General features: G+C 42.1%; 1 protein-coding gene across 7 annotated transcripts in view; it reads right to left on the bottom strand.

The window, feature by feature from the left end:
- Positions 1 to 21,293, bottom strand: part of PALM2AKAP2 (PALM2 and AKAP2 fusion) — a 350,798-nt gene that overhangs the window by 103,836 nt on the left and 225,669 nt on the right. The window contains exon 1 of one of the 7 annotated variants that reach the window (XM_074994663.1): positions 5,018 to 5,374. The exons of the other annotated variants lie outside the window; for them this stretch is intronic. The gene's annotated coding sequence lies outside the window, so the exon portion shown is untranslated. Of the gene's footprint in view, positions 1 to 5,017; positions 5,375 to 21,293 lie in introns of those variants that run through there. 7 annotated transcript variants of the gene reach the window in all.

Below are 21,293 nucleotides of genomic sequence, written 5' to 3'. Positions count from 1 at the left end.
TAATTTCCCACCATCAGGAGATATAGGCTTGACCTATTCACTGTGTTGAACTCAGAGAGGGCCAGGTGGGAGCTAGCAGATGATTAGATGTCAATTGAGTGTCAACAGCAGTGATGGGTAAGAAGTCCAGGTGCTTAAGCCTGAAGATAAAAATAAGGTGGGGGTAGTGCGGTGGGGGACCAAGACAAGGCAGTGTTAATGGCCCAGTTTTGCACGTGGCTACTCCCATAATCTCATTGGGACTGAATAGGTGTCATTGAGGTCAGAGTTTGGTACTGAAGAGTGACAACAGGGTTCAGCGACTTTTCCGAGGAGGAGTGCTGAAATTTGACCTTTTGACCTGTTTGTAGGGTCCAAGGGCTGGTGATATTTTTAAAAGTCACTAACAGTCCTACTTACAACAGCTTCATTAATAAGTAAATTGAGATGCAGGGCTTTACCCTTTAGGTGGTGGTTGGCAGCATTAGTTAGTCTTTTGCTAATCCACAGGTGGTCTGGCTTTGAGCAAGGTCCAGGCTGCATGGGGGAGGAGGAGCGGAGCTCAGCTCCCACCTCGCGTGCCAGTGAAAAATCAGCTTGCGTGCCACTACTGGCACCCATGCTGGGGGAGTTGTTGACCCCTGGACTGCAGCACGCAGTTAGGATTTCAGAGACAAAGAGGAAGCTCTTGTGCAGCTTTGACAAAGTAATTTTTAAACTGTTCTTGAGAGAGGGTATGATTATACCTAACCCTGTGCTCATTTGTGAGAAAGCAGAGCAGGGAAAGGGACTAGCGCTCTCCAAAGGAGCTGGGGACAGTCCCTGGGGAGAAATATGAGGACTAGTGAGCTGGAAACAATCACCTTGCTAGCTGCCTGAAAAGCAATTAGCCCTGCCTCTGCTCTGCCATGGATGGCTATCCTGCACCAGCAGGTGTTCTGTCAAAGGGAAAATTCCAGCTGTGTCAAGTAGAACTGCATGCAACTCCCACTACAGCATGGCTCCTGTCCCCTTTCCTCCTGCCTAAATGCAGGCCGTAGTGAAATAGCCACAAGCTACCTCCGTCCAGCGGAAACCAAAAACCCAAGCTATTTACTGGAAATGGATATTTGGAATGGGAAGAGGGAGTTCATGTCACAGCATTCTTGCTGGGGAGTTGGCTCAGAAACTTTGGCAGCCCTGCGTCTTGCTTTGAGCTGGCTCCAGGCATTTCCGCCCTCCAGCAATGTCTCAGTTACGCTTCCAAGTCCCACTCAACAGCATGTTTGTCATTACTGCAGCCTTATCTTTCACTGCCTTGCTAAGGCAGTGTGACACTCTGTACCTCAACGCAGCACTTTAGTAATCCCATATTCATCACTGGGATAGAACGACAGTAAGTTCTGTACATGATATGCCTGGTGAAGTATGCTTTAAAAAAGTCTTGAGATGTTGAGGCTTAATATCCTGTATGGGCCACACTGAGGTATTCCACTGCGCATTGGTGAAATACATTGTGAAGTTGCACCAAAGACAGGGATGGCAAATCAGAAAGAATCCACTATCACCAGGGGTTCTGAGAGAAGGCAGGTATCTGATGGGCTGGCCTGACCCATGTTGCAGCAGGGATCTTTGTAGCAGATGGACAAAGGTATAAAAACAGGCCATGACATCATCTCTTGGCCTTTCTTTCTGCTCCTCCCCCATCTCAATTCCTGGAAGACAATGACTTTGAGCTAGTGAGATTGGAAGGGTGTCCAGGCACTGAAGAATCATAAGTTACCCCTGCCATCTTTTATGGTGAGTGACTGATTCTACTCTTGCTTAGTCTGTTTAAAACAGAATTTAGACCGTGAACTTTCCTTTATTTCTTAGGTAACCAACTTTGAGCTCTATGCCTGCTTCTCAATCACTTTAAATCTACCTTTCTGTTAACTAACAAATCTGTTTTCTATTTCACCTGTTTCTAATGCCTTCCGTTCTGAGGATTATAACCCCTGTGAAAAAACAGCATTCAGTTACAGTAGAAGTTTTTTATATGGCATCCCCAGGGAACTGGGCAGTGGGCAGCTGGCCAAACAGCAGAGGGACACCGTCCCGGGGCAGCCTGCCCCAGCCAGGACACTGGTCCTAGCTGGGCATGCTGGTTAACTAAATGCACCTGTTATCAAAATGCTGGATAACCGGACTTTTACTGTAAAAAGTAGACTTGGGTCTACTAATGTTTGGCAATGGGTACATTTAAAGGCATAAGTACTATAACGAAGCAAGTTACCACTGCTGTAGGCTTTATGGAGTATATGTGGTCTTCTGTAGTGATTAGTGGTCATTCTCAGGACTGTATGCTGGTGAAAAACTGAGGCTATAATTCTAATAATGAACACTCTTGCTGTGACTGTATCATTCTGACATACTCTAAATGCTGGATTGGATACTGAGATTCTAGCACTACTTGACCCCACTGCTTTTCAAATCATTGTGTGCAGGCAAACCTTGTTCATATTTCCTGTAAATTCCACCTCAACTGCTGTTCAGCCACCACTTGCCTTATTTTGGATTGGAGGGCTTATTTGGTGCAGAAGAACGCAAATGACACGGCAGTTGTACGATTCAACCCTGAGAATTAAACATTAGCTGTTTAAGCACCAACACTTCTAAAGCCTCAGAAATGACATAAGTAGGCATGATTCCACTTCGGACAGTTTGGTCTTCAGCCTTTTCCAGTTGAAGGGCCATGTGCTGCAGAGCCCATCCTAAATAACTAGCCTCTGTCATGCAACTCTGATTAGTCTCTATAAAATTGTACACTTTGCTGAATTAACTTTATTAATGCTTTTCCTTTAGGTCATTTCTCCCATCTGTATACAGGAAAACTGAACTGAAATGTGACATCTGTGTTTCACCAAGGTTCTAATTGTAAAGAGTTTTTACAGCTGGATTGGTTCAGAGGCAAGGAGATTAGGTGCCCTGCCAAGGTCACACAATCAGTGGCCGCCCTTAGAGCTTGTTAAACAGTTGTTGAGCAAGATGTATCAAAATATTAACTTATATATTCAAAGCTGAAGTGTATAGAACAGGAAATCATGTTTTGCTGAAAAATCTCCCAGCAAGAAAATAAAATGGCCATTTATGACACCGTGGGAAAAGACTAAGGAAAGACAAATTTACCCCAGAGGAATGGGCATGAAATAGAGAACAGGACCAGCAACCTCAGTATGGCAATAAAGAAATTGTTTCAGTGGTATCCCACTCTGGTCAGGTTAAATACACACACATGGTCTAGCATAGTCTAAGGTGAGATTTGGTGGAAAGAGGAAGAAAGATTCCATTCTCACTTCCTGGCAGTTTTGTGATTAAGGACTCCAAGGTTGGGTCCACTAAACCAGTATTCAAGATAGGAGACAACCTACATCGCTTCCTCAGAGAGCTGTTTTGGCTACATATCCCAAGGTCCTTTTTTTCAACCTTTCTGATTTACACTTGGGCCATTAACAGCTGTAATTCAGGGGTGTTTTTTAATGCTATCAAAGCAAAGTTAAAATGAAATGTGAACACCCTACTTCATTCATTACTTATTGCTTATTCGGAGCCAGGTTAATATTCAAACAACCTAGCTAAAGATTCTAGGTAATTGCTTCAGTTAAATGCCATTGCATATTTGTCTGAGGTATGTGCTGGCAAATGCCATCCCTTCAGATTCCCCACCCCCACCCCGCCTGTCTTGTATTTACTATTGTCCAAGCTCTGCACACCCCCAGGGAATTGAGAACGTTTGCAGTAGGTAGTTCTAACTCAAGGCTCGTAACACTCACTGACTCTAGGAATACATTGCACAAGACGTTCTCCTGGTCTGACATTGTTTGTTGCACTTACTGGCTCAGTTCTTGATCTACTCCCACTTTGTGATCTAGACTGCTAGTGATTTGGAAAGCAAAAACTATTTCAGATGGGACTTTAGAACAGCCCCTTTGTAATCAATTACCTGGAATTTCAGGTTCAGATTCTAGAACAAGGAATGTAGTACTTAGCCATAAGCCAACAAAACAGATAACATGTATTTTTCCGCACAGAAAAGCTTGATCTAAATCCCATTACAGTCCATGGAAAGGCAAACTGACTTCAGTGGACTTTGCCCATAGACTCTGGATTGTGTCTATTACTAGCAATAAGATGCTTTTTGAGTTGGACATACCACAAATACTGAATTTTGTGCAATGCAATTGAAAGTTCTCCTTTAGTAAGAAATTGGGTTAAACCAAAAATAAACAAACTGATCCTAAATCAAGGAATCTATAAAAGCCGACAAAATGCTGCCATTTTTGGCAAGTCAAATGTCCTGCATAAATATTTCTGTAAACAATTGCTCTGAATACAGAAAAAAATAGTATATAAGGCAGCTTTAATCTGGGGAAGGGGGCGCTCAAATTAAGTAGTTTGTATACTGTTCATGTTAAGCTTTTCTCTAAGAGAACTCTAAGACTCAACCCATTCTAAACAGCCAAATAAAAAGGCAGCATTAACACTCAAGCTTCCTTATGGAGCTGTCCCTGGGATTTCACTCATTTAACATGGCCAGTTCATTCAGATGAAGGGTCTGGGTAGGGGGAAAGATTTGGTCATTTTTATGAATGGGGGCAAAGCCAAACTCTCAGGAGGGGGATAGGAGGAAACATTTCTGCAGACAGGTTATCCTATTACTGTCTACCATGCCTTCCTTGCAACCATCTGGTGCTGGATACTGTCCAAGCTACTGGACCTTAGTTCTGATCCTGTACGTGTTCCTAGACAAAATGTATGTGAATTGATATAATCTGTAAAAATTAATATAAACTTTGGGATAGTCAGATTTAGTCATTACGTGAAATAGATTTTAGAATACAATTACTAAAAGGGCAAGGCAGGTACTGAAATGATTAGATACAGTCTACAGTCCACAAATTATATACAAATACATCATGAACCATTTCTCTAATATACCAAATTCTTTTAAAATCTCTGCAGCCGAACATTCTATTGAGAGATACGGAATAGGATTTAAATAAATTTTAAGATCACTTACCTGTACTAAGTTAATCTTCTTAAAAATCACTGCTTCTTCAAATCACAGCTATTCAGTGCATGTATTGCAAATCTACCTTCACATATGAAAATAATTCCTCGATAAATGTAACTCTGCTGCTGCTCTAGAAAACAGAGTAAAGCAATGAACTCCAGTTCTGTTCTAATTAACTGCTCGTCTGGTGTCTTATCCAAAGCCCACTGAAGTTGTTAAGTCTTTCCACTGACTCCAGCGGGGTTTGGATCTGGGCCATGAAACACTTTTAAATCATCCTCACATCCTTCGGGATAAATGAGCTAAGTCCAGACCTAGTGAGCATACGGACAACCTTTCTCATGCTTCACTGCAGCTGTGATGTGCGGCATTCTCTCCATTCCTCCGCCCATGCAAGTGAGGTTACATGATTCAGACTGGTAATTTAAAATGCAAAACAATTCCTTCCTGCCATCTCACTCTCAGAGAGTGGGAGAGTTTCCTTGCAGATTTCCTCGGCGTGGTTTCCCTTCCACCCCCTTCACAAGCCTCACTTGATGATTTTAGAATGGAGGCACTAAAGCCCAGACGCACAATTAATTCTACATCTGTGAAAACTATGGCCATTTGCTCCACTTAGGAAGTGAGTGATTTCAGCAACACAAAACAATGGGAACAACATTGTTATAAACAGTAGCAACAGCATATCCTGAAGGTACACACTTGTCACCAGAAGGCTGATTATTTTGATATATAGAGAGGTTGTAAGAACAAATCAAAGACAGTTGACTGAAATTAAGAGGCTACCCGAAGGAGTTCCTACCTTCCTGCTTCACTAACTTTTTCTCTCTCCTTACCACCCTTTCTACTACAGTAAACCCCCTATTTATGCGATTTCAACTTGCACATTACTTGGATTAAAGAGAGTAGAAATCGTGAGTGGCTCCTGGCTCCCCTTCGCTTGCGGGAGCTCGGAAACTGCGCTGGTCAGTTTCCTGGTTCCAGCAAGTGGTGGGAGGCTGGAAGTCAGATTGCCGCCTGGTTCACGGCTCCCCACCAGTCCCAGTTTCCCGGCTCCTCCCACTTGTGTGAAATTCAACTTACACGTGGCAGCCTGGGAATGCAACATACGCGTGAGTTGGGGGTTTACTGTATACTGTTCCTACACCTAAATTCAAGCCAAAAGTGGGACTTTGAGAATAAAACCACAGAGAAGAAACATACAGGAATACAGATCCCAAACACAAACCTAGATGACGGACAATTGTAAGATTTCTTATCTACAAAGCCAGAATGAGGTGCAATCATTTACACAGGAATTATACAGAGATCTGTACATACAGAGGCACCGTGCTTTGGTTGGAGTCTACTCTCCCCTCTGCTACGGATTGACTATATCATCCCTTGCAAGTCACTTCAGGTATCCACGCCTATCTTTCCCTTTCCTCCCATTGTCCGTCTTGTTTGTGCAGACTGAAGGGTCTCTGGGGCCGGGATTGTCTCTCCAGCCATGCTTACACAGGCAGCTACAGGGCCACTCAGAGAGTGCAGCAGTGAAAACACTGCCGGGTGTCCACACTGCCAGCCGCCAGCGCAGCAGTGCGAACACACCCGCAGCAGCTTTCAAAGCAGTGCCCTCTGGTCAGCTATTCCACAGAGCAACTCTTCCTCTTCTGCCGCTGAGGCTTGTGGAAAGGCAGAGGGGAGGTGCGGGGCATCCTGGGTCCTGTCCCAATACCCTGTTGGTGCACTGCTTCACATCCCTGTGCTTCCGTTCCCATTTGCTGCTACCTTTCAATGGCTTTTGTGATGCCTACTCAGCCTCCGCAGTCTGTGGAAATGGATCCCCCGCTGCTGAAGAAAATGCTCAGAGGTCTCCCTTAACACGTCACAAAGAGCAGTCGAGTTATTCCTGAAGCTGCAAAGGGGTGACCAGAGAGGCAAGCACAGGCACTCTGGGAAGGGTACCAGAGGCCAGTCACAACATAATACTACCCTATGCCCCCCAGCGCTGTCTCCAGAGTGCTCACTGCAAGCTCTACACTTCTTGACTTGTGGTTTACCTAGAGCACACAACCATGAAACTAGTGCACAGTAAGTGCCTTGTCAGCCAGGCTACCTCGGGGGTCACAGCGCTGTGAGCTGATTCACTATACTGTAACCTGACAGTGGAGATTTGGCTCCACTGTTTGCAAGACAAACTGGGCCTTGGTTGGGTACATCTAGGTGCTACTGTAATACAGGTTGAACCTCTCTCATCCAGCACCCTCGGGACCTGACCAGTAGGCAGATGAGAGAATTTGCCAGACTATGGGAGGTCAATGCTGTCAAGCAGCATTACCAACACTCCCACTGCTTAGTGGGCTCTTAGAAGACATTTAGGGGTAAATTACAGTGAAACAACAGCACAGAGCCAGCACTAGTGGCTGTAAACAACCTTTATGGGAAACTTGGTCACACTCACAGTAAATGGACATCTGGCTAACTCAAATCATGCCGGATTACAGATATTGCCGGATAAGAGAGTGCTGGACTAGAGAGTATCAAAACAAGAAGCATCAACTACATGAAAAAACTCACCCAGATTTGGACTAGAGAGGTTCAACCTGTACTATGAGCCATGCATACTGCCCCTTTCGTTTTTCATTTGAATAATAACAAAGATATTCAATGGCACCGGGAATACAAGTTATAATAAATTAACTCAGAAAGGCACAGAACAGGATGCTTTTGTCCTGATCCTGCAGCAGCATAGGCAGGTGGCATGTCCCATCAGAACCAAAGGAAACAGCACAGAAGATAGGAAGCTGGAGCCTGAGGGCCTGCTCGGAGGGTGTACATTTAGCACAGACACAAAACTTTCCGAGAGCCAGGCTCTGAGATGTAGTACAAATTTCAAACAAACCCACAAATAGAAACTAAGGATTTGTGAAACAGGCACATCTGGGATCTGGTTTCAGGCAACATTTATAATAAAAACTAAAGCAGGCCCTGATCTCACTTCCACTGAAGTTGCTGGGAAATTTCTGTTGAGTCAGTGGGAATTGTACTGAACCTGTAATTAACTTCAGCTACTAGATGTGTGGAGCCAATACTGTTTTTGCAGGTTAAAAGATTTTTATCAAAACAGGCAAATCTAAAAAAAAAATATTGCCACCAACAAAACCACCAGGCTTTATTTATTTTGCTGAAGAGCGAACATGACAGTCAATAACCTGTGGCTTATGTACTTTCCCAGCACAAACCCAGCATATTTGTTAGAATAATTAATAAGTTGCTTCTTGAGTAGCTCCATAACACATTAAATTTGCACTGAATTATAAAAATCAGGGAGGGGAATGCTTTGAATTTACAGAAATATGTGCTTTTTGGATTAATCCAGGAATTCCCAACCTAGGGGTTGGGACCCAAACATGGGTTGCCATTACATTTATTAAGGGTTGCCAGCAGCTCCGAGCTACATGTGATTCTTAAAGGAGCCATTTGCAGCACCTTAATGCTGCCACATCCAGCAGCTCTATCAACAGGGAAGCAATTCACATTACAAAGACAGCTCCTCCACCTTTTATATTGTAGTCATCCCAGGCAAGCCACTTAATAGACTCTTGCTGTAAGTAATTTTCACCCCCTTCTAACTTCCCTCCTTTTGCCCCTCACTTCTGTTCTATGTAGCTGATTTGTCAGTTTTCATTTTTGTTTGTATCTCCCCTCAGCCCGAGTGTGACTCATGCAGTCCCTCAACCCCCCAGCCCCTGGGTGTGACCCTCAGGCCTAGCCCCTCCAGCCTTTCAGTGTGACTCCCCTCAGTCCCCCAAACCCCTGTGTGTGGCCTCCCAGCCCGAGTGAGACTCCCCACCCCAACCCCCAAGTGCGGGGTTTCAGCTGGGGTAGTTGCTGCGGGAGCAGTTTGGGAAGGAGGGTCTTCCCCCACCACAACTCAGATCAATTATAATAATAAAATAATAGTTATAATAAATGTAGTGTTATTTTCTTGTTAATGTATTTTCCTTTTTTCTGTTAAATAACTATGAATAAACAAACAGGAGGGGAGCAATTTTATATTCTTGCCTCAGGAGCAAAATTAGCTAGTTATGGCACTGCCTGCCCCACATTTTTGAATTGCCTTGGGTCAGCAAGTCTTCCTGAATTGTCAAAACAGGTCCCTGCCTGGAAAAGGTTGGGAACCGCTGGGTTAATCCAACTGAACTGATTATCTGGTAATTTTTTTCTTTTTAAATCCAGTATTTCTGCAAACATTTTTGGTGAGATTTGTCATTTTAGGAGTTTTAATTGAAATCACAAAACAATATCCTGAGGAAACACTGAGGCCTTGCTATATTTTCCCCTTCTTAACAATATTAAATTATGGTTTAGCTATGGCAAGGGTGGAGGAGGAAATTCCTCTGTTCTCACCACCCTTCCCCCCACACCCTCCTGAAAAATTACAAAAAAGACCCTTTTTAGCATTTTTGTACAATGAGTTTGCCATCAACTGTTTGCAAGGTACATCTTACATTGTTTTTCTTCAGAGTAAGGTGTTTGATCCCAGCAGGTCAATTTAATTTTCTGCCAGGAAAAAAGCCATATGCGTATTTAAAAATTAAATAAAATAAAATGAGGAATGACATGGACGAAAATTGAGTTAAAAACTTGGAACTGAAAAGTACTCACACAGATCCATGAGTTATCCGATCTGGTCCCAAAAATGAGAAAAAAGCCATAGGTGTTATCAAATAATATATCCTATAATGATCAATAGTAAGGTGACTTTGTCACTTGTGAGCAGGGCCCTACCAAATTCACCGTGTCAGTCAATCTCATGGTTATGGTGCTAAAAATATATTATTTCAGCTATTTAAATCTGAAACTTTAGTGTTGTAATTGTAGGGGTCCTGACCTAAAAAGGAGTTGTGTGTTTGTGGTGGGTAAGAAGGTTATTCTACTCATGTTGCTGTGCTGCTATTCTTACTTGTGTCCTGTAGCTGGCAGCAGCACTGCTTTCAGATCCAGGCAGCTGAAAAGCGGCCGGGATCCTGCTATGAAAGCTGAGTTGATGGCATGGATGGTATTATTTCTGCACTGCTGCTGATAGTGCTGGGCCCTCGATCAGTAGCCACCACATTCCAGCCACTCCATTCTCAAGGCCACACAGAAGGAAGGGTGGCAATACCACAACCACCCTAAAATAACTTTGGGGACTCCCCCACCCACAATTCCCTTTTAGGTCAGGACTTCCAGTTTGAGAAATGATGGTCTCCCTTGTGGAATCAGTGAAATATAGGTAAAAAAATCACAAAATGGCCAGATTTTACAGCGGCAGATCTTATTTCACAGTGTGTGATGATTTTTTCAGGGCCGTAAATTTGGCACGGCCCCAGTTATGAGGTCTAATGGCAAGTTTACCTGTGTAAGGAATATAGAAATATTTGTAAACAGGGAAAATTTCCATTAAGGGACCTAGTTACACTTCATAAATACAGAAAGAGTCACCTTCCAACCTATTATTTTTATCTTATGAAACATTGTTTGTTAGAATCATTGAGGATAACCTACTCGGCCTGTGGTAATAATACTTTAGTACTCATTGGCGAACAAGTAAAAAATATAAATGAGATTGTTCCTCTGCTTAATGGTTTTCTCCAAAGCTTTTTCAGTGAAAGCTTTTCTTTACATGCACTTACTCAATAAAAAAGTAAGGAGACAATGGGCCACCTTCTGATGTCTGTTTACTTTTACAACACCCATCAGTGATGAGGAGCATGAAAAACATGGTGGTGTGTATAGCCCACAGAGTGAGAAAAATCATCCAGGATTCTTTCTTGAGAAGTTGTGTGTTTTTGTTGGCAAATAAATACCAAAGTGACATGGCAGGTCACAGCTGTTTCACAGCAGCGCTGTTGAATGCTATCTAGGCACAAATGGAAAGGAATGGAAATAGTGGGGGATGGATATCATTCTTACTGTACTTACAACTGCAAATTTGCTCACTTTTAGACTCCAGCCCTCTCTTGAATATGAATCATAACATGCGTCCAGCTTCCTCTGCACCTGAGCCAGGGTACGTACTTATGAGAGGGAGTTTGGTCTTTGTAAAGAACACAGTATCAGGCCTTAAAAAGGCATCACGTTTTTGTGGTTGCATACTTTCCCTGCATCAGCATTAGCCCATTTAGAACTGTCTTCAGTAGGAGGTCTGGATCCAGGAATGCAGAGTCACAGTGAAAATCTGAGCCTCCTGATGGCATTCTGAGAACACTCGCATAACTCCAAGCAATTTCAAAGCAGTAAGAAGTGGTTTGTTCAGGGGATATCGTGGTGTTCTAGAGTAAAACTGGGACATCATAAGCCAGGGGATCATGCCCACAGTTTATCTTCCAGCTGAGATTTTCTGCATGCCCACCATTTGCATAGGCAATTTTGCAAAGAGCAGAAAGTGCAACAAGATTCCACTATCAGAGAAATCATAAATGAATTTGACTTCACTGAAGCTACTGCAGATTTGTATCAGGGTAGCCAAAAGCAGAATTTGTCCCAACTAACTTTACCAGCATTAGAAAGGTGTAGTGTGATCAACAGAAACTCAATTCCATACTGCTTTTATACTGGTTTAGCATCACATGAACCTCTCCTTTTTCAACTATTAAAATGTTTCATATTTATGTATTAAAATTCTTTGGACTCTAATGGATCATTTTAAGTACATCTTGTAACTCTTGTTACAAATGGCTTTTCTTTTCAGGTAGATTGCTGTTGCTAGCAAAAGCCTTTTCTGATTGGATATGCACTTTCAGAGCACTTCCCCAAAGAAAATGGGGCAGCTTCCTTTCCCTAACCCTAACCCTAACCCTAACCTTTACCTACCTCTGAATTAGGGATAAGATTTGGAGAGATTAGAATAAAATACATTCTATTGTTACAAGGGTCCATCTTACACAGTATTACTAAGTATTTCGAAAAAAAAAAACCTAATAAAATTGGATAAGCAGGTTTTTAAGGTGGGCTTAAAGCGTAAAGGTTGCAGTCTGAAGCCATGGCACCACAGAAAATAGAAGAGTGGACTGTATATACAGGTGGACTCTCTCTAGCCTGGCACCCTGGGGAAGGGACCATTGTCAAACGAGAGAATTTGCCAGACCATGGGAGGTCAATATTGTCCAGCAGCAGTACCAACACTCCCACTGCTTAATGGGCACTTAGAAGACATTTAGGGGTACATTACAGCTAAACAACAGCACAGAACACTGAGAGCCAGGACTGGTGGCTGTGAATAAACTTGATGGGACTACGAGAAACTTGGTCACACCCAAAATAAGTGGTTGCCCAGCAAACTAAAAATCACGCTGGATTTCAGATGTTGCCAGATGAGAGAGTGCTGGATTAGAGAGGTTCAACCTATATATGCATAAAGGAAAGACAATATGCACAGATCTTTGGTCATTTACTGTATGAGAGTAAATAAATAGCAATTATAAGTTCAGAGGAAGAATAGTACACATTGTCACAGGATCAGATACATGCAGCCTAAATCTTCTGGTCACTGTCATCAGTGGGAGCAGGACTGGGCCAGTAAGCCGTTTATTTTCCATGCTGGGCCACTGTTCTCTTTGGGAATATTGCTTAAGTAAATACTTCCAGATTTTGCCCTTCATCACTGTTTCACTCGCCCATTGATCTTTGCTGGCCAATTGCTCTAAAGCTTTTTGATAGGTGGTCATAATCCAAGCTTTTCCACCAGAATAATAATAAACAAAGCACCTGGGGAACAATTCTTTTGACTCTTCTGGTCTTTCCAATTGCAATATCTCATAAAATCTATTATTTCTTCTTTGTTTTTAACTAATGAGTTAGGGGACTATTTTGAAACCTTAAGATTAAAAATAGTAACAGATGGTGAGCCAAAGCTGCGCTCAAGAGAGCCCACCATTCAACACTCACACCAGTGTGAGAAGAGGATTTCACTTCCCTGCTCTTGCAGGAGGAAGGCAATGGGGCGAAAGGACGCGCTGGGTTCATGTGCTATTGAAAAGGCTCTTTTGGACCTGGAGTTATGCCCACTGGAGACAGCAAAAACTCCAACTGACTTCAGAGAGCAGTCACAGCCCACTTGGAACAACAGGACTCAGCCTTCAAGAAAATGCAGATTTTGTGCCATCTCTCTGCATCTCTCTGCCCTGTCCATCCTCCATTCCTGACTTCCAGGCCTGGCTGTGGGAGGTGAGCACAGAGACCCACTCTGCAGCACTCATTATTCATGCTATGTCAGTGCCTTGCAGCCTTAGTTGCGGACCAAGAGTCCATGGTGCGATGCTCCGCGCAAACACAGAATAAGATGGTCCTTTCCTCAAAGAGTTAAGTACAAAAGAAGCTGTAACTCATGGGCGTCCAACCTTTTGGCTTTCCTGGGCCACACTGAGTGAAGGTAGTCTTAGGCCACGTACAAAATATATAATATAGTTAATGTATATAAATCACATAATAATGTTAAAAGTTTACGATCTTGTGGGGCCGCATTACTAGCTGTCCAGGTCCGCACGCGGCCCACGGGCCGCAGGCTGGACACGCCTGCTGTAACTTGAGTGTAGCTTTATAAGCTGCCCACTGGCTTTGATTTAATATTGATGCAAAATACTCCCTCCCCTCCCGCACTGCATCCTTTTTTTTGTGCTCAGTGAGCTGATCAAATTATTTCAATGCTGTGTGTGGGCTACTACAGCAGTAATTAGCCAAAGAAGGGGGTGGGGATGGGGGCAGAGATGCAGTTGAAGTTTGAATATATTTTTGTACCTATTTCTTTACATTTTGTACATACATTATATGTATTTATTCCTCTTAAACCAAGGCCTGTACTCCACATGCATGAATACAGGAGTTGCTAGTCAAGATTTTCAGCACAAACACAATCCTCAGACATGGCAAGTCCTGTAATGTCAGAGATTTAGAACTCGTCTACACTAGACAAGATACCAGCCAACCCAATGTACCTAGTAAACAGCTATACCAGCAAACCATCCCACTGTGAATGCAGTTAATATCAGCCAAACTAGTTTATATCCATTCTCCAATCAAACTAAGCTATCCCAGCAAAAGCCCTTTGTGTTTGTACAACTGAATATAAACCAGGACACACAGTTTCTTTAACCAAACACACAAAACCACACCCCTGACCAACACAGGTTTCAGTGAATACCCGGAATGACCCCTTTTCCTTAGGTTTTCTGATAATCCAAAGTTTTGGGGCATTAGATAGAGCAGCCCTCCAATCTGTGTTTCAGAGGAAGAAAGCACTGTTCACCCCCAGGAGACAGCATGTTATAAGCTTTGTCCAGCTGGTCACCCTGGGAGTCCTGCCCTTTGTGCAGCTCAACAGGACATGCTTATGCATCAGAGTTAGCAAGAACAGAAGGCATAAAATATCTGAGATCTGAAGTCATATTTCCCAGATGTCCAAACGAGAGAACTCGCTCTCTTGGAAGGCTCTGACCAAACATTAGCAATTATAAACCCAAACCCGTGAGATTAAGGAAAGGCCCCAAAAGAGCATTGCGTAGAATGAAGAATTTGCAAACTATTAATAGGAAGCAGAAGGCATCCGATATAAACTTAAATGCTTGAGGGAGGCAGAGGGGAAGGACATCCTTAAAAAATACCTGTGATCAATCAAGCCCATTTTGAAAGAATGCATTGTACCATCAGACTATGCTCAGTGACTGGCTCAGCCAAATGAGCGTGATGCCAAATCTGGACACTCTTACGCATGCTGAAATCAATAGGCACACTCATGGAGCGAGCTAAATTGGATGAGCTCAATGAGTTTGTCTCTCTGAATCCAGCTCCAAAAATTAGTACAGGTGGCCCTTCCTAAAATCAGCACTCTCTGGTCTGGCAACATCCCTTGCCTAGCAGGACCAAGGATGTTCCTGGATCAGACAGCCAGGGCAGGAGGGACAACCATCTGGCAGCCTCGTGGTAAGGCAGCAAGGCTGAGGCCAGAGCTCTGGCTTCTCCCCAGCAGCCCTGTACAGGGGACCGGATAGTTGTTGTCCCCTGGCAGCCTTGTAAGCACTGGCTGGTGAATGCTAAGGAGAGGACAAAATGTCCCCACTCCCCAAAGTAATGTCCCATGGGGAGAGGACACGAAGAGTACAGGGGCTTGGGGGGTATGAATAAGTCACATGGGTTGGGTGAGTTACATTCCCCTCAGCCCCAGCTGGTGCATCCTTTATGTCCCTCTCACTAGTCACCCTGGATGGAAGTCATTGAAGCTATGTCAGTTTACCCCAGATGAGGATATAGTCTGGTCTGTCTAGATCATGTCCTGCAAATAATTTAAGCAACTGCACTTTGAATGCATAAAGTTAAAGTTTGTTTTCCAAGGTTGTTATTTCTTTCTCCTACATACATTTGGTCTTTCTCAAGTCCTGGCACATTCGTGCTTGGTCCTTTCTAGATGAATATAGTCTGTGCTACACAACTCACATTAAAAACATATAAAGAATTGAAACCACATATCTGTGACACATCCCACTATTTCCTTGTCACTCTGCAGGTGCCTAAGTGTTTTAAAATCAGGTCAAATTAAGTCTATGAAAGACTGATAGTAGTTTCCATAACAACATGGGAGTATTGTTCTCATGAGTATATCGGCAGGAATCTTCTCTTGAGCTTACTTTCCAGGAGGCCTGTAAAAGTGGAAGAAAGTGACCTATTTACAAGGAAAGATATTAGAAACATGGCTGAGATTTAAGACTCTCTTGATGCTTCTGGTTCTTTTTAGTGTTTTGGGAATACTGTTATACATTTCAACAGAGTAAAATATCAGAAAAAACGGTGGCATAATAAGATATGGTCAAATCACACTTTTTCCTCCATAATCCCTTTTTATTCACAGTAAAAAAACCACCACCTTAATGCATTAGTACTAATTATTGGATTTTGATGCTTGGTCTTGATGCGAGATGCTGGTTTGGCTATGTGGATCCATTCTCGTCAATTCCACATGGTTCTTTACTCTACAGATTTCCCCAGGTCAGACTAAAAGTTTCAAGAATGGGGAAAATCTTGCAAGCAAGGCATCTGTTTGGTGGTGGTTTATTTTGGTAACCCCTGGGCCAAATGAACCTAAATTTGTAGGATGCAGATGAGGAAAGGAACTTAGGAAAACCAGAGTGTGAATGCACACATCAAAGGACTTATAAAATTCATCTGTTAAAGCAGTGAATTCATCTCAACCTCATTCACCCTGGAGTGGCTGCCCCAATATAATCAGGAAATGAAGAATGAGATGACTGTTAGAAGTCTTGGATCTGTTGAGTAAATAGCAGCTACCAGCACAGGAAAACAATGGGTCAATTCCTGGCCACTACTATTAGGAAGAAAGCCATGGTATGCACATATGTGCGCATGCAGACCTGGTCTACAAACCATTTTTGTACCAAATTTAAATACTTCCATTGGGGTGATTTTTATTGCAGTCTAACTTGGAATAACCTCTGTTATGAAGCCACTTACACTGGTACAAAAATACCCTATGGCTCACTGTGGCTGACTACAGGGTAAGCAGAACAAGTCACCTTGTTTCCCCTACTTCCAGGGAGACTGACACTTGTGTCAGCTCCCAAGCACGTTGACCTGTTAGCTCCCCAGACAACTTCCTTCAGGCTATAGCCACCCTTACTTTGCCTGGCAGGTTAATAATAGGTGCACCCAGGTTCTGAGCTGCATTTGCCTGTAGTATCCCAACCCTAAGCTGCTGAACATTCAAAGACACAGGCTTGCTGTCCTGCAGGGAACAGGGTACACACCTCTTTGTATGATCCAGCTCAGTACCTATCTTAACATCACACTCTTTAGATCTAGTTATGGTGAAACCAAGAATAAGTTTCTTCTCAAGTGTTCAAAATTCAAACAACAGTGAATAAGGGTAATGGAAACAAAAGCGTTACACAGAAAACAAAATCATAATGTACTTTCTACCGTCTAAACTTTACTGGCTAATCTCCTGTTAAAAGGATTCTTACCTCAGCCAGGTGTTTTGCAGCATCTTCTACCCAGCTAGGCAGAGAGCTCATTTTTATGACTATAACATGCTGTGCATTTTACTTTGTAACTTCGGGATAAAGGAATCTTCCCCCTACCTTCTACCTGTATGCCCAGAATTCATTATTTGTTTGTTTTTCAACTGAGAGAGTAATCTCTGTGGCTTGTTGAGCTTGCCACTATTGTGTTAGCTAACAATACTTAATTTACATGTTGACAAAGAGATGGAGAAGCAGCATTTTTTGGTGGACAGAACACCTGTTTATCAATACGGCCTTTATACAGACTTTAAAGTACATTTTCAGCTTCTTCCATGGTATGTGTACATACATCTCACAATCATATTAATGACCAGTGTGACCCTGGCTTTCCTGTAAACCTCATGTGAACTTATTTGGTGAACCATAATGTACATCGAAGAATCTCAGCCTCACCAGTGGGCACTGAGGCTCATAGTCATCTGTACACAAAAGCTGCATATCTAACTATTTTAGCCCATACTGATATAAGGCACCTTTCAATTGGTATGACTGCATCCACACTATGGGTATTGTACCTCATATCTCTGTATTAAATTGTTATAAAGCCAAGCCAATGCAAAAACTATTTGGGGTCACTTCATTAAATCCAGCAAGGCAAGGGGACACCTCCTTTCTAATGCATATTTCAGTGACGTGAAATTTACCCTACCTTTCTCTCTTGCTCCTTAGCCCCCTCCTCTATCAGCTGTCACTATGGTGCTGTTATACAGCTGCATCTCCCCATGCTCTCAACCAAATAGCTCTAGCCTACCTCATCAAGAGCTGCCAACGGGCTCAGATGGTGAAGCTCCTTCACTGACTTCGGTGGATCCGATGGAGCTAAAACCCCGCTTAAAGATCTGAAAAGTCTGTGGGCATGAGCAAGAGAGAGGGGAGAGACCATGCCTATCGTGTCTAACATTCCCACCTGGTCCACAGAATGGTGTGATTTGGACCTATGGTCTATAACCATCTTCATCATGGCCATTCTGAGCAATGACGATGGGTATGTATTCTTCCTAAAGATATATATTTAAGATCTGTATTTCTCTTGCCCTTATCCTTCACTCTATATGGCTAGGCTGAATGTCAGCCCTTGAATTACTCTGTACTCAGTCTCACATTTTTTGTTTTTCTAAATGCCTCTTATCACCCATGGTACTCAGCTCTCTCCCCCAGGTTCTGCCCAAAATATCAAGTTACTTCTCACTATAAAAAAAAAAAAATCTCTTCAGAGTTTGTGGGTTGGGGTTGTTTTTGTTTTGTTTTGGCTCTTTAGCTCTGTGATGTATTTGGGGATTCTATATAAACCTTCCTTACTATAGGCTCCATAATATGCCTTTTAAAATACGTACAAAAATAAGCAGCATGCTCTCTTTTGTTCTAGACTCTCAACAATATCATGCCTATCCCTGTGAGATTTGGGTGTCTACGTTCTCTTCTATATCTACGTTGATGTCAGTAGTAGTGCTATTTACAGTGAAACCATGCTATGTACCTAGGTATGAAATGCCTTGTTCTAGAGACAGAGAGGTAGCCATGTTAGCCTGTATGCCAACAAACAAAAAAGCAGAAATGTACCACTTTAAAGACTAACAGAATGATTTAGTCAGTGATGAGCTTTCATGGGACAGACCCACTTCATCAGATGTTTTGTTTTGTTCTGTTCTAGAGACTAATTCTACCCAGCAGTTTTGCATGGTACAATCCTGCATGTAACAGATGGCAGTCTTTGGGTAGCAGTGTGATGTTCATACCACCATCAACCAAACACCAAGACCAGTTGCCAATTAAGTTAACAGGAAAATATGAAAAAGTTATTAGCAACAAGCAGGTTATTGGATTTTTCTTCATGAAAAACCACGCCACTAAATGCAGAACTGCTTTTTTGTGCTTCCGTATTTCATCTTACCATTACATAGCTAATCCTATCATCATGGTTATGACCATAAAGTTAATTAACAGTTAGCTTAAGTTAGCAGAGCAAGGTATTAAGTCCATGCAATATTTGTAATAAGAAGATTTCTGCACTGACACAATACTTGGGGAGGAAGGGTGGAAGCCTAAACTTAAGAGCAAGGTACAGTAAACCCTCTCATATTTGGCATTCTATCATTGGGAACGCTCAAATTACCAGCATTTTGACCATAAATAAATTTTAGTTACATTTCCCATAAGTTCAGTATAGTGAAAGTAAACACACATAAATACAGTGTAAGTTACAGTGTACAATGCTACTGTTAAAAACAACAACAAGTCATTTGGCACTTTATAGACTAACAGATATTTCAGAGCATAAGCTTTCATGGGCAAAGATTTAAATCTCCCTCTGCAACATACCCACTCATGCATCTGACGAAGTGGGTCTTTGCCCACAAAAGCTTATGCTCCAAAGTATCTATTAGTCTATAAAGGTGCCACCGGACTTCTTGTTGTTTTTGAAGATACAGACTAACTTGGCTAACTCTCTAATACTACTGTTGTTGGTAAATGAAGTACTCTGCAAACATTTTTGTTTGTTTCTTAAGATCTACTCATTTTTCTTTAGTGTTATGCATTGCTAAGTATACCTCTCTCTTATCCAGAATATTTGAATATCTGGCAACCTCACGGTCCAAAGGATGAAGGATATGAAAGAGTTTATTATGTTTTACTTATAGTATTGGAGGTACTTTTGCTTTTGTTGACAATATTTGTGTTCAGATAAAAATCTTGCCTTCTCAAGATTTCCTTCTTCCCTAATAGAATCATAATGTTTTTCTTATGCACATCACAGATTATGAGGCCCCTGAAATAACTGATGTCACAAGTATTATATGACTTCACTGTGAGCATCAGCATTTTAAAAAATCCTTCAAAATGAGAGCATATTTGTTTACGAAGAAATACTTTGCTGATTATTCCAGCAGCCCCAAGAGAAATGAGCCCCAGGATGCTAGGTACTGTACATGCATATAGTTCCTGCTGCTAAGAGTTTACTGTAGGAGTAGACATAAGAAAGGCAATATTAACATAGCCATTGGTACAACTGAAGCAGAGAGATTAAGTGACATATCCAAGTCACAAAATGAAGTCTGTGGCAGAGCCAGAAACTGCATGCAAATCTCTCAAGTGCCACTGCAGTTTATCAACAAACAAAAAGTAATTCTTCCTTGGACAACAATTCCTCTCTTTACTCAATAAGCTAAAGTTACAAAGGTAGACTCTAAAACAAGCGTGAACAAAAACCAGATTTGCATTTTAATGGAATATTTTAAAGTTTTCGCAGGTGACAACACACATCTTTAACATAACCTACCTCATGCATATAAAGGTTCAGTTAATGTTCTTTTTAGAGAATTTGCCCTGCTTAAAATCCTTGTTATTAATGAGGGGGCAAAGAAATCATTCTTCTCACTCCACAGCTCTCTCAGGGACCTCTCAGTTTTGGCATCATGTCACATGAAGATATAGTCTAGAGCAACGCATTTAAATCAGCATCATTATTCTTTTAAATTTGTTTTCAACTACTTCTCTGAAGTTATTGCTGCTTTCTCCTTTCACAGTATTGTTTTCATTGTTTAAACGGACACAGAGGAGAATACTGAGGCCCTTAATCAGTCAGAACACCTAATAAAAATCCCATTGACTTCAGTGGGCAAAGACAAAAGAATAGGGCCCATATTGAATCCTGCAACCATAATTAAATGCCAGGGCTTGTTCATACAACGTAATTGCCAAATATGGGCATGATGTTGTGTGAGCGTTTATGTGGAGTTGCACTCTAAACAAATGAAACAAAAGAGGATACATGTTGCACAATAACACAGACTTCTAATTCAAAACATTGTTAAAAAACCCTCAGACTATTATCCCATCATTTTGGCTCTAAACTGCAGTACAAGCTTTTTACTAGGACTATAGTCTTCAGACATCAAATGAGGTTGGATCTCTTTTGCACTTGAAGCTGTGCAAACACAACAGACAGTCCTGCCCTCTAGAACTTGCAATCTAAATAGATAAGTCAGAAAAGCTATTATCTCCATTTTATGGATGTCTAAAGGCACAAAAACATTTAAGGCCCCTTTTCAGGAAGGTATTCAACCACTTGTGGTCCTAGTGAAGGTGGACAGACTAAACATATGACTAAAATTACATGTATGTTAAAATGGGAGTTTCAGATGCACTGAGGACTGGTTTAACACTTCTCCCAGTGAAGTTCATGGGAGTTGCGAGATTGGTTTCAGTGGAAGCAAAGCTAACTGCTG

This window comes from Carettochelys insculpta, chromosome 5, assembly GCF_033958435.1.
Source record: "Carettochelys insculpta isolate YL-2023 chromosome 5, ASM3395843v1, whole genome shotgun sequence".
In the NCBI taxonomy this organism is placed as follows: Eukaryota; Metazoa; Chordata; order Testudines; family Carettochelyidae; genus Carettochelys; species Carettochelys insculpta.
This window is presented reverse-complemented; position numbering and strand designations above follow the sequence as displayed.